Source organism: Dermacentor albipictus, chromosome 2 (assembly GCF_038994185.2).
Source record: "Dermacentor albipictus isolate Rhodes 1998 colony chromosome 2, USDA_Dalb.pri_finalv2, whole genome shotgun sequence".
NCBI classification, from domain to species: domain Eukaryota; kingdom Metazoa; phylum Arthropoda; class Arachnida; order Ixodida; family Ixodidae; genus Dermacentor; species Dermacentor albipictus.
In genome coordinates, this window is record NC_091822.1 from 75,089,933 (window position 1) to 75,104,093 (window position 14,161).

A 14,161-nucleotide genomic window follows, 5' to 3' on the forward strand; every position below is an offset into this window, starting at 1 on the left:
CATGTTAGCGGATGTGGAACAAGCGCAGGCGTGACATGGCGGCCTCACGGTCGCACAGCAGCAGCCAGACACCGTTTCCCCTTTTTGACTCGGTAAAATCTTATCGCGTTGTGTGAGGGAAAGGGAAGTGGTAGGAGGGTGGGCAGCCGAGGCGTAGAGGCTGGACGATCACAAAATGAAGTTCAGTTTTTGCTTGTTCTCGAAGGGCGCACTACTCGCTTCTATCTGCTGATTTCCAGCCGCGCTCGCGTCCCGCACAACACCCTGTAAGTGTGATAGTGTGGGTTTCAATGTACCGTGGGAGCATCTTGTTTTACTCCTAAAACCTCCGCTTCTTGAACGCAAGTGTGGGTTCACTTTGTTGATTTGTGAGAAGTACGTCGTTGTACTCAGTTCCTTGCCTGATACTTGATCAATATTTCTTCTTCCTGCACAAATGATTTACCCGTTGTGTAACACGAAACGTGTATGGATTTTCTTTCGCAGACACCAGCACCGGCGCATCCTGCTTGCCATTGCTGAAGGTGGCCTGTCTGTCCCACACAGAAGACGAATTGTCCCCGTGGAGCCAAGATACGCTGAAGAGGACGAGACAGCTCGGCTTTTGCTCACGTTGTACGGTATCGGGTGTGCAATATCGTTCGCTGCTTTGGCCGCCGAGCTCATTGTGCACAGGCATATTCGTGGATCTTTTCGACAACTGCTCCGGGAACTTGCACACCGCTGTAGAAATAGGTCTGTGGCACTGGAAGGTCGAGTTGCATAATCGTCTCACTTCGTCATAGAAACGTAAAGGAACGCACCAGGTTGCGCAGTCGCAACGTTCTTGCCCACTTACCACGACCTGTAGGTTTACGTTCACAAATAGCTTCCTTTTATTTTTAATCAAGAAGCTTTCGGCATGTGCTCTAGGCAAGGAAATCGGAATCCTGTTTGAATTATATGAAAGCTGCGAGAAGAATAATTGTGGTGTTAGATCTAGCTTATCCTATAACACAGGCTGTTTTGCGACGATGTGTATTTGGAGAAAAATAAGCGATGGTTATATTCACTGGCTAATATTCTCCATCTAGGCAATCAACAGACGCACAAAAGATACAAAGAAATTGATGTGTGCATAAATATAGTATAGCAAAGTCGCGAACAGCTTAGGTTAGTGATACAACTCAAAACGCAAATGTACATAAACATACAGTTGTGTTCACTATAAGCTGCAACATCGATACACGTCACTGAAGAGAATCCAAGACTGCGCATCTGCGATGACATACGAACAATTGTAAAGCCAAGCGGAGGTTCCGTTACGGGTATTTAGTAAATAAATATTTCTTATGTGAGAGCCACCCTGCAGACTTGGATCTCCGTCGACCATGGGCACTGGCGTTTCAGCTCATATTGAAGGCGTCTGTACCCGGAGAAATAAATGCTTAACGAAAACCTAAAGAAAAAATATTATTTATCATGCAGTAGTTATGGCAGGAGAGGTGAAAGGACTGGGAATAGTTATCGTAAATTCAGCGTCCTCCCTCTTGCTCTAAGGGTACGAATAAAGAAAAAAAGCAGAAAGCGTTTACAACACCCTGTAGGAAATTTAAGCATCCGCTCTTTGACTACGTAGAAGGCGCTTATGAGCCGGACTGTCTACAGGGTAATCGTTTTTGTTTTACGTAATTTTTAAAGTCGCCTCTAGCAGATAATATAATTCTAGTCCTAGAGCTGGATTCATGTGAGGGATGGGGATTACTTGCACGCTAAATACTTACAGATACTCAACTAATTGATACAAAATCACAAATGAACTTCTTTATGTTTCTTTGCGGCAAATATTTCAATTCACGAATTGTATCGGGTGAGTTTGCAAGCCATATGCACTTAAAGTTAATTTCCAAAGTGAGACAGACAGACAGACAAAGAACTTTAATTACAAGGTCCTGAGAAGCTTTGCCTTAGGGCAGAGCTGCGGGCCGCTCCCACGTGGGGACGGGTAGGCCGAGCCTAACCGCCGCATCGTGGGCTCTCTGGACAGCCCAGGTTTGACGTGAAAGGTCTGAGCTCTGGATGGCAGAGCTCCATTCTTCTTCTGTGATGCGATTGGGTCCCTGTAACGAGGGGCATCGCCAGAGCATGTGTGCGAGATTGCTAACAGACCCACAGTCGGGGCAAGTAGAGCTAAAAACCTCTGGAGTGATCGTGTGGAAAAGGGCCAGGTTTGGATAGCACTTAGTTTGAAGCATGCGTAAAGTGGACGCCAGAGGTCTAGCCAGTTTGCTGTGAGGGGAAGGATAAGTCCTCCTACCCAGGTGATAGTGCGTAGTAATTTCGCTGAAAGTTGTGAGAGTGTCCCGAAACTCGAGGACCCCGGAGTCTGAGCTCGATCCTGCTCCCGCGCGGTGGGTTAGTGCGCGCGCTTGGGAGTGGGCAATGTCATTAAGATTGGGAAACGAGTCAAGCTGGGGTTCGAGGTGAGCCGGAAACCACGTGATGGTGTGCGGAGAGATGATCTTGTTCTTGAGAATCTTGTGAGCCTCCTCAGCGATGGATCCTGAAGCGAAAGCCCTGACCGCCGATCTCGAATCAGTGAAGATTTGTGATCTTCTGTTGTCTAGCAGTGCTATAGCAACTGCGACCTGCTCCGCTCTGGTTGGTGTTGAGCACTTCAGGGAAGCCGCATTCACTATCTGTCCGTTGTGGTCAACGAGGGCAATAGCGAAGTTAGACGACTGTCCATATTGGGCGGCGTCGACAAAACATGCCGAGTAGGGATCGTCCTTGGTACGCTTGAGGAGGGCGAGGGCTCTTGCCCTGCGTCTGCCTACGTTGTGTTGAGGATTAACGTTACGAGGAAACGGTGCAACTCGTATGTTGTTCCTTTGATCTTCTGAAATTTCATATTTCCTCTCTTCCAGGAGGATAGGGTTGATCCCAAGAACCGCCAGGATCTTCTTTCCAGCTGGGGTACAGGATAGACGGGCCAGTTGGGCTGACTCCTGGGCCTCAATTATCTCGTCCAATGTGTTGTGCACTCCTAGTTGCATAAGGAGATCCGTACTCGCCAGTAACGGAATGCCTAGTACTTTTTTAATACTTTTTCTGATGAGCGTGTTTAATCGTTTCTTCTCGGAGTTATACCAGTTGTGCATGGCTGCCACATAAACTATATGACTCATGAGGAAGGCGTGGAACAACCTGAGGAGGTTGTCTTCCTTTAAGCCTCCACGAGGAAATTCGAGACTGTTGATAAGTCTGATCATGTTCTCAGTCTTGGCTGTGAGCTTGTTGAGTGTCGTATTGTTACTGCCAGTGGATTCGATGAACATGCCAAGTACCCGAATGGTGTCTACTCTGGGGATTGTCTGTCTCTGGGGAGCGAGTCTCTGGGGAGCGAGTCTACTCTGGGGAGCGAGTCTGTCGGTACAGCCGCTTTTAGTGTGGAGCTTGATGTTTATTTCTGACAATGGTTTCCAGCCTCTAGGTTTGGGACCTCTCCTGACTGGCCTGTAGAGGAGGAGCTCAGACTTGCTCGGGGAGCATCTAAGCCCCGTATTTTCCAGGTACATCTCTGTTTGATCTACGGCCTCCTGTAAGCCTGATTCAACAGCTCCTTCGCTTCCTCCGGTGCACCAGATTGTGATATCATCAGCGTAGAGCGTATGATTGATTCCTTCTATGTTGGAGAGCCTTTCCGATAGTTTCTTCATGGCGATGTTAAAAAGCAGTGGTGAGACTACCGCTCCTTGTGGCGTGCCTCTGGGGCCCAAAATGAAATTGTCGGACTTGAGGTCACCGATTTTGAGCGTGGCCTTGCGATCCCGTAGGAACGAGCTAATGTATCTGTGAAAGGCGTCTCCCAAATTGAGCTCGGAGATGGAGTTAAGAATGTGAGCATGGGATACATTGTCAAAGGCCTTCTCCAGGTCTAAGCCTAAGATGCCTCTTACATCTCTTGTGGTGTTGTCAATGATTTGACACTTGATAAGCTTCATCACGTCTTGCGTTGACAGGGCCGGACGAAAGCCAATCATGTTGTACGGAAACAATCCTTGTTTCTCGATGTGCTTGGAAATTCGATCGTTTATAACATGTTCCGCTACTTTCCCCACGCAGGACGTGAGTGAAATGGGTCTGAGGTTTGAGAGACTCGGGGGCCTTCCAGGCTTTGGAATGAGGATGACCGAGGCCATTTTCCAGGACTCCGGAACAAGCCCTCGTTCCCATATTCCATTAATCTCATCTGTCAACCATTCTATAGAGCAGTCGTCCAGGTTTCTGAGGGCCCGGTTGGGGATGCCATCAGGACCAGGGGCCGACCTGCCATTTAGATTCTGGAGAGCTTCCCTTACTTCGCATGCCGTGAAAGGGTTATCTAGCTCGGGGCAAGAGGAACCTTTGTAGGGGGGATAGTCTTCGTCACTCGAGTTTCCCAGTGGCAGATACATGCGAGCGAGTCTGTCGAGTACGGTCTGCAATGTCTCTGATTGTGATGCCTGGTGTAGAACCTTCGCTATCACTTGTCTTTGGTTTGACTTGGTGTTGGTATCATCGAGCAGATGCTTGAGGAGGTTCCATTTAGCTCCAACTCGCATCTGGCCATCCACGGAATTGCAGACCTCATCCCACTGTTGTCTGCTCAAGGTTTGGCAGTGATCTTCTATAGTTTTGTTGAGCTCCGCGATCTTTTTTCGGAGCCTTCGGTTGAGTTTCTGCCCTTTCCATCTGTTCAGCAGTGACGTTTTAGCTTCTACAAGATGAGCGAGGCGGCTATCCATCCTGTCTATCTCCAATTCAGTCTGGATTTTCTTTGTCGCCGCGCTGATATCTTCCTTTAACTGTTCAGCCCACTGCTCTAGGCTAAGTGCTGAGTCATGTGTTTGTGCTCGCTCTTCCCTAACCTTGCGAAAGTAATCCCAATCTGTAATAGTGAACTCTTTGAGGTCCCCGCTTCTCACGTTGACGGAGGTGGCCAGGATGTTGTGATCACTGCCAAGGTCCACTTGGAGGTTGGACCAAGATGCCAATTCCACATTCCGTATGAAAAAGAGGTCAGGTGTGGTATCCCTGGAGCAGGAGTTGCCGATCCTGGTCGGAAAAGCCGGATCTGTTATAAGCGTGAGGTTATTATTGACTGTAGTTTGCCATAGGTCAACGCCCTTGCGGTTAGCTTGTTGGTACCCCCATGCTTGATGCGGAGCGTTAAAATCTCCGGCCACCAGTAGTGGGAATGTCTTGGCCTTGCTTGTAGCCTTGTTGATAATTGCCGCGAATCTTTGCCTGAGGTCTTTGGGTCTACTATATATGTTAAGTATAAATATACTTGTCTTGAACTGTCCGCTGGGGATGATTTCAACGAGCGAGTGCTCAACCTTATTGGATTCAAGATTCAAATCGTGGGCTATGAACGCACATTTGTTGGTAACTAATGTGCTGATTCCCCTCTTCCCATCACCATATTGGGTATGCGATTTATAGCCCGGTAGGCTGACCGTATCCGTGAGCGTTTCTTGTAATAGGATTACATGTGGCTTTTCCTGGTGGGTCCGAATGAACTGTTGGAGGACATTCCTTTTACGATGGAATCCCCTACAGTTCCATTGCCAGATATTAATTACCCTGTGATGTGCCGCCATGGTGGGACGTAGCAGTTAGCTTGTGTTATAAAATGCTGCGAAGCGCAGCCGCTGCCGACCTTTCAGTGTCGGTGTTATTTACTTTGTCCAACGATGTAGCTGTAGCCATTGTAGAAACGTGGCGCTCCAGATTGTCGCATCTGATTCCTAGTGATCTGACCGCCTCAGCGAGTTTGTCAATCACAATTTGAACTTTTTCGAGGGATTCATCAATTTTATCTATCGTTTTTTCCAATTTACGAACACTGGCGCTCTTGTCTGAGGCATGAACTGCCAGCGCCCTCTTTTTGGGTAGACCATTGGCCGTCGGTTCCGCTACGGGGATCTCCATGGGCGTTTCTACTGCAGGGGCCTGAGTGGGTTGGACTGTCTCTCGCGGGCTGGGTTTTTTGAGTTCTGCAATTTCTGCTGTGAGCGGTTCCGCTACGGGGATCTCCATGGGCGTTTCTACTGCAGGGGCCTGAGTGGGTTGAACTGTATCTCGCTTGCTGGCTTTTTTGAGTTCTGCAATTTCTGCTGCGAGCTGCTCCATCGCGTATTTTAACGAAGCATTTTCTCTTTCCAATTGTGCAATCCTGTTGTGCTCTGGCGATTGACCCCCCGTTACCTTTTTCGGTGATTCTTTGACCCGGTCAGCCCATGTGGTACCACGATCAGCAGGATCCTGGATCTGAACTGCAGGTCCCCTGGAACGAGAGTGGCCCCTGGAGCGGGAGTGGGTCCTGAGGGCGTTGCGGCCTCTGGAAGACGAACGTTCCGTCGAGCGATCCCTAGAAGGGGCACGGTCCTGGTAGCCGCCATCCTCGCCGCCGGGGTCTCGGGATCGGCTCCTGGATCTGCGCGAGCTGCTGAGGGCCGGCTTGATAGGGGTAGGCGACCCAGTTGGTTGTTTGGATTGTTCGCGGTGGCGCCGTTCTCTTCTCCGTTGTCTAACTATAAACGGAATTTGGAACCTTTGCTTGCAGGTTCTGTCAGCCGTGGGATGAGGGCCACCGCAGAGGGTGCACTTCGGTGTACATTCGTGTTTATCGTCCGGGTTGCTCGCACCACAGCCGCGGCAGATTGCATTTTCAGGGGCTGGGCAAACGTCAGCTCTGTGGCCAAGCTTTCCACATGCATAGCAAACGTCAGTTTGTCTGCGATAGAGAGAGCATTTGACCAAACTGGGACCGCATTTTACGTAGTCCGGGACTTTGAGTCCATCAAACAGGATGACTACCGTGCTTGTGTTCTTGATTCGTCTCACCTCGAGGGCGCTTGGATTCTTGGATTGAATGATGAGGCGTTTGAGCTCCTCTCGATCGATGGTGGGATCAATGTCACGAATAACTCCCTTGCATGTGTTTTCGGGGGCTGCGATATATGCACTAACTTCGTAGCTGGCTTGTCCAATATGTATAGCTTCCACTTCGGCGTAGGCCATGGCGTTACGCTTTGATGGTGTGCTTGCTACCAATATGTTTTGCACCATGTTCGGACATATGATATCCTCCACCGTATCCGCCTCCGTAAGCCTAGCAGCGGTAGTGAGGGCTTGGGCAACTCTGAAGTGGCCCATCTTCTTGATGTCCAGTCCTCCACGGGGACGGATTATGATGCGAACATGCTCTTTCGGTAGCGGAGGCAATCTCGAAGCAGTCGTTAGCCGTGCCTTGACACTCGACGGAGCCTGGCTTTTATTCCCGCCACGTCGCATGTCGGTGACTCGGGCGCGCTGCCCTAGCGGGTCCTGGATGATGGGTTTTCGCTTGTGTAAGGCTGTGGTCCACCCAGCGCTTTCACTGACTTCGTCGGGAGATATATCCTCGCCATCAACGGTGATTTGCATAGCCGTAGGCATCGTGGCTTGAGCGTGCGGAGCCGCGCTGAGCTCGCCCACCGAGCCTCGGCCGGGCAGAGGTCGCACAGAAAAGTCCTCGAACGACTGGGAAAATGTCCACCCACCGTTGAAAACTTGGTATCGGCGGAATCCTTGCACCTTTAGCCGTCGAGTGGTACCAACATCTTCAAGAATGAAGCAAGTACTCGACCTTAATCATGTAGAGAAGCAGGAGAAGCAGATATTGACGCACGCTATCGTTTCTTCTTCTTCTTCCTCCCCCTCTAAAGTGAGAGCAGTTTGGAAATATGCGCCATCAAATTCACCGTAGAAATGCACTGCTGTTCCAATCCCTTGTTTAAAAAAGCGCTCTATTATGCATTGCAGCACAAAAGTAACTGAAACGCCCAAGTATTTGGTCCAACACTTTGAGAAATATCGCTAAAGTGGGGTGATTTTGCGCGTTTATTTCTAGCGGATGCGTCTCGTAAACACTGACAAGCATTCGTAAATTTCCACATGGGCCGCAAAGTAATTAACTAAGAATTAATATAGTCATTTTTGTTAATTGTTTGGATTTGTGTTTAGATTTCTGGTCCTAGTAATTTACGCAGCTTCGAATGATCCAGCTCAACGACAAAAATTATGCCATGTACCACAGTGGAGTGTTAGAAATATCGCGACAATTAAAAATTATCACCCTGGATGTTGAATTCTTGCTGTGGCGTCGTCATAGCAATGTTTTTGTGGAACACTATTTTGTTCTTTCCAGTTAGATGACTGAGTAAAAGCAATATCAACAATAGACCATTTATGCAGTTCGTACGCCGTGTGTACTAATCATTAGAATTGCAAATACAAGGAACTAAATGCCGGTGATTTGATGTGAAGTCCCATTTGTGGGGACGATGCTTACAAGCAGAAGAAATTTCTTGCCACTTTCTCACCAATAAATATCACTTGAAAACCACTCCTGTATTGCCCGTTCTCACAATAACTTTTTACAACTTTGATCATTTAATCCTGCCTCTTAGATACGCCGTTCTGGATTTTTTTCTCGGATATCGTTATCAAATATATGGCAGCACTTATCATTCATATTGCTTGATCAATGCTTAAGAGAGTCGTTGATAGTTCCTTACATGTTCTTCAAGAAGCAGATAATTTGTTGAGTAGCCATCTCTACACCACCCAGTGTATTTACTGTAAACGCGCTCTTAGTAGCAGGCGAAATTGTGTTTATCGAAGTGTGTATGTTCAGTTCTGGAACATTGTATGAGAAAATTACACAAAGCTTTTTCAGATGGTAACCCTGGGCTTACCTTTGATTCATTGCAAAACACTAGCTTTAATATCGGACTGAAGAGAAAGCATGATTTGTTACGTTGCATTTCACAATTCAATTATCGGAAACAGAATGCGGTATGATGTCTGGGAAACGAGAAGTGGCCGAGCAAGGTTGTTGCCGTTAAATAGTTTCATCATATTTCAGTTTCGACTTTACCAACAGTTTTTTTTGTAGTGTAGTTGTGTAGTGTAGCCCATGTACATATTCCGTTGTATGTCTTTTTAATTGACAGTTATAATAATGAATAAGTGGAATTGCCATCGGTGAGAGACAACTTTTAAGGAATATGGAAAGGATATTTTAGGACAAGGTGACTGTGATCGGCAATTAAACTAACACGAGCAGCGTGCTAGAGGCCTCTAGCGCCGCTGAATTACCGCTACTGGATTAACTATGGACGGACCGTGGTTTAAACAGGCTAATTCTGCCGTGCTATGAAATCATGCTCAGTTTTCAGCGTCCCATAATACATAAATACGGAAGCCCCACCATCACTCCAAACGAATACGTAGTGATGGCTCTCCATGTGAAAAATGTTTGGAATGTGTGGAAATCGTGCACTTAGAATTGCTATTGGACATCGGTAAAGCTGCCGTTTCTATTTTATGAGCATTGCTGCGACACTGTTTGGGGTGTTGAAGGACACGTGGAAAGTACAATCTGAGAGTGTGGAGGAACTCCCGGTAGAGGTAGTGCAATTGTCTGCAATCTTCGCATTTTGAAGAGATTCCCTTCTGTGAATTCTAAGAAATGATCACACGTAGGGTGTGAACTACCCAAAAAATTACCAGCCATTAGAGCTGCGTGTAGAGCTGCGTTGCAGCTCTAATGCAGATGAAGATGTGCAGCGGTGGCGTAGAGGTAGAACACCCGCCTCGCGTGCAAGAGGACCATGGTTCGAATCCCGGTGCCGTTCAATTTTCCCCCGGAATTAAAAAAATCCGCGTGTTGATAAAATTGCATAAACAGGCCTGGAATGCGGCCAGATCCAGGTGACCAGATCCGGTAGAGCGCTCCCTCACCAGAGCAGGATTGGCCACCCTGGTGCACTACTTGGCCACAACCTCCTATATGAACACAACAATCAAACCCCGGCCCTCAGTCCCCAGCACCTGCGAAACAACTGACCACGACAGTGGGCGTACCTGTGACGGAGCAGAGGGGGCTAAGAATACCTGGGTGCGAAAAGGCCGCCATTGGAGTCTGAGCTTGGCAACGTTTAAGGCTAAAACCTTATCTAGTGAGGTGAGTCTAGCAGTGCTATTGGATGAATTAGAGGGCAGTAAATGGTATATAATAGGGCTCAGTGCAGTTACGAGGACAAAAGAAGCATACAAAGTGCTAAAAAGCGGGCACGTCCTATGCTAGTGGGGCTTAGCGGAGGGACGAGGACAAAGAGTCGGATTCCTGATTAATAAGGGTATAGCTGGGAACATACAGGAATTCTATAGCATTAACGAGAGGGTGGCAGGTCTTGTAGTGAAACTTAATAAGAGGTACAAATTGAAGGTCGTACAGAACTACGCCCCTACATCCAGTCATGATGACCAGGAAGTCCAAAGCGTCTATGAAGGCGTGGAATCGGTGATTGGTACAGTCAAAACAAAATACACTATACTGATGGGCGACTTTAATGCCAGGGCATGCAAGAAGTAGGCTGGATACAAGTCAGTGGGGGAATATGGCATACGCTCTAGGAATAGCAGGGGAGAGTTATTAGTAGAGTTTGCAGAACAGAATATTATGCCGATAATGAACACCTTTTTCCGCAAGCGGGATAGCAGGAAATTGGACGTCGAAGAGCCCCAATGACGAGACTAGAAATGAAATTGACCTTATACTCTGCATCATACCCTTATACCCTGGCATCATACAAGATGTGGACATGCTCGAAAGGAAGCGCTGCAGCGACCATAGGATGGTAAGTACTCGAATTAGCCTAGCCTTGAAGAGGGAGCGGAAGTAACTGGTACATAAGAAGCCAGTCGATGAGTTAGTGGCAAGAGGGAAAATAGAGTAATTCCGGATCAAGCTACAGAACAGGTATTCCGCTTTAACTCAGGAAGAGGGCGCTAGTGTTGAAGCAATGAACGACAGTCTTATGGGCATCATTAAGGAGTGTGCAAAAGAAGTCGGTGGTAATTCCGTTAGACAGGATACCAGTAAGCTATCACAGGAGACGAAAGATCTGATAAAGAAACGCCAATGTATGAAAGCCTCTAACCCTACAGCTAGAATAGAACTGGCAGAACTTTCAAAGTTAACGAACAAGCGTACGACAGCTGACATAAGGAAGTATAATAAGATAGAATTGAACATGCTCTCAGGAACGGAGGCAGCATAAAGGCAGTGAAGAAGAAACTATGAATAGGCAGGAACCAGATGTATGCGTTGACAGACAAAGCCGGCAATATCATTACTAATATGTACGAGATAGTTGAAGTGGCTGATGAGTTCTATGGAGATTTATACAGCACCAGGGGCACCCACGACGATAATGGAAAAGAGAATAGTCTAGAGGAATTTGAAACCCGAGAATTAACGCCGGAAGAAGTAAAGAAAGCCTTCGTAGCTATTCAAAGGGGAAAGGCAGCTGGGGAGAATAAGGTAACAGAAGATTTGTTGAAGGATAGTGGCCAGATTGTTCTAAAAAACTGGCCACCCTGTATACGCGATGCCTCATGACCTCGAGCGTACCGGAATCCCGGAAGAGCTCTCACATAATCCTAATACATAAGGATGGGGACGCCAAGGACTTGAGAAAAATTATAGACTGATCAGCTTACTGTCCGTTGCGTACAGAGTATTTACTAAGGTAATCGCAAATAGGATCAGGAACACCTTAGACTTCTGTCAAAGGCTACTGAACATTAGACCATATTCACACTGTCAATCAGGTGACAGAGGAATGTGGGGAATATAACCAACACTTCTATATAGCTTTCATTGATTACGAGAAAACGTTTGATTCAGTCGAAACTTCAGCAGTCTTGGAGGCATTACGGGATCAGGTTGTAGACGAGCCGTATGCAAAAGTACTGAAAGATATCTATAGCGGCTCCACAGCCACCGTTGTCCTCAATCCGAATAAAAAAATCTCGATAAAAAGAGAGAGAGAAAATGATAAAAGGAAGGTAGGGAGGTTAACCAGGACTGAGCCCGGTTGGCTACCCTACACTGGGGAAAGGGAAAGGGGGACGGAAAGATGAAAAGAAGAGAAAGTCCACTGGAGATATCAGTCGGTCACTCAGTCCGAATCACAGGCGCTCACTCGATCCGGTCGCTTTCAAATATCGCAGCAGCGCTTTTGTGGCCTTTTGTAGCTGCGATATGCGAGGCCATGGTCCCAAGATCTTCTTCAAGGTGAACGGCTTCCCATCCAGCTGATTGAGAGCTGTGCAGAGGTCTTGCCTTTCGTTTTCATAAGATGGGCAGTAGCACAGTAGGTGTTCTATGGTTTCCTCGACACCGCAGGCATTGCACTTGGCGCTATAAAATCGCAATAAAGAAAGGGGTCAGGCAGGGAAATACGATCTCTCCAATGGTATTCACAGCGTGCTTACAGGAGGTATTCAGAGACCTGGCTTGGGAAGAATTGGGGATAAGGGTTAATGCAGAATACGTTAGTAACTTGCGATTCGCTGATGATATTGCCTTGTTTAGTAACTCAGGGGCAATGCATGCTCATTGACCTGGAGGGACAAAGCAGAAGAGCGGGTCTAAAAATTAATCTGGAGAAATCTAAAGTAATGTTTAAGAGTCTCGGAAGAGAACAACAGTTTACGATAGGTAGCGAGGCACTGGAAGTGGTAAGGGAATACATCTACTTAGGACAGGTAGTTACGGCGGATCAGGATCGTGAGACTGAAATAATGAGAAGAATAAGAATGGGCTGGGGCGCGCTTTTCAGGCATTCTCAGATCATGAACAGCAGGTTGCCATTATCCCTGAAGAGGAAAGTGTATAACAGCTGTGTCTTACCAGTACTCACGTACTGTGCAGAGACCTGGTGGCTTACGAAAAGGGTTCTACTTAAATTGAAGACGGCGCAGCGAGCTATGGAATGAATGATGGATTGGGTGAGGGAATAAACGCGAGTAAATGACATCTTAGTTGAACTCAAGAGAAAGAAATGGGCATGGGCAGGACATGTGATGAGGAGGCAAGATAACCGATGGTCATAGCGGGTTACGGACTGGATACCAAGGGAAGGGAAACGTAGCAGGGGGAGGCAGAAAGGTAGGTGGACGGATGCGATCAAGAAGTTTGCAGGGACAGCGTGGCCACAATTAGTACAGGACCGGGGTAGTTGGAGAAATATGGGAGAGGCCTTTGCGCTGCAGTGGGCCTAACCAGGCTGATGATGATGATGGTGATGAAAGCTGCTTTAACTGTGAGTTACATTTATTGTAAAAGTGATATTTGGTTTGACACTTCGTCGCATTGTTTTACTTCCTTAAGGATCCCTGCCTTGTAACTCTTGAGATAATACCATTTCAAATGATTCTGAAGGAAGAAATGCTTCGACAAGCTCAAGCTCAAGGAACAACCATGCGGATGGCATGGCAAGAAAACTTTTGTATATTGCCCTGACCCTAAGCATTTTATATTTCACCAAAAGTTTCTGATGGTCAGGTTAATGTCTCGGATATACGCGTTGAAAATATCGTAAGATATGTTCGCGAAGAACCTCGACCAATCGACAAACCCCATGAAACACTAGTATTTCTTCTTTACCGGAAAGTACTCTGTAACCAATCATCAAACTAGCACATATATCTGAACAACTAGTACTTGTATGTGAGTATAAGAAGGTCGAGCATTTTTCTTTTTTTGGTGGTGAGGGCCTCGGCATGGGTAATCAAGCACTCACGTTGCTTCTCGGGCTGGTTGTCATCTGAGCAACCTCTCGCGTTAAACTCGAAATGTGCCTACGAAAGATACCCCATTCATCGAACTGTGGAAAGCAATGGCACGTATAGCAGTGGACTGAAAGCTATATTTCGTACTTTCGTGTAACCCTGGAAGTATACTTCCATAGCGTGTCCTGGACACACACCCACATACACACCCACCTACTCACTCACTCACTCACCAACACACACACACACACACACACACACACACACACACACACACACACACACACACACACACACACACACACACACACACACACACACACACACACACACACACACACACACACACACACACACACACACACACACACACACACACGCACACACACACACACGCACGCACGCACGCACGCACGCGCAATAAATCAAGTTAAGCGAAATTGCCGCCATTCTAAAGCCTCTTTTTCACGTTGCTAAAACTCACATGCTTTTCTGCCGACTCTGAGTG

At 47.3% G+C, this 14,161-nt stretch overlaps 1 long non-coding RNA gene across 1 annotated transcript in view; it reads left to right on the forward strand.

Annotated features, from left to right (window-relative positions):
• The window catches only part of LOC135913088 (uncharacterized), a 39,847-nt gene that overhangs the window by 18,979 nt on the left and 6,707 nt on the right, over nt 1-14,161 (forward strand). Inside the window, exon 2 of the long non-coding RNA XR_010567883.1 lies at nt 487-620. This is a non-coding gene — a long non-coding RNA (uncharacterized lncRNA). The remainder of the gene's footprint in view (nt 1-486; nt 621-14,161) is intronic.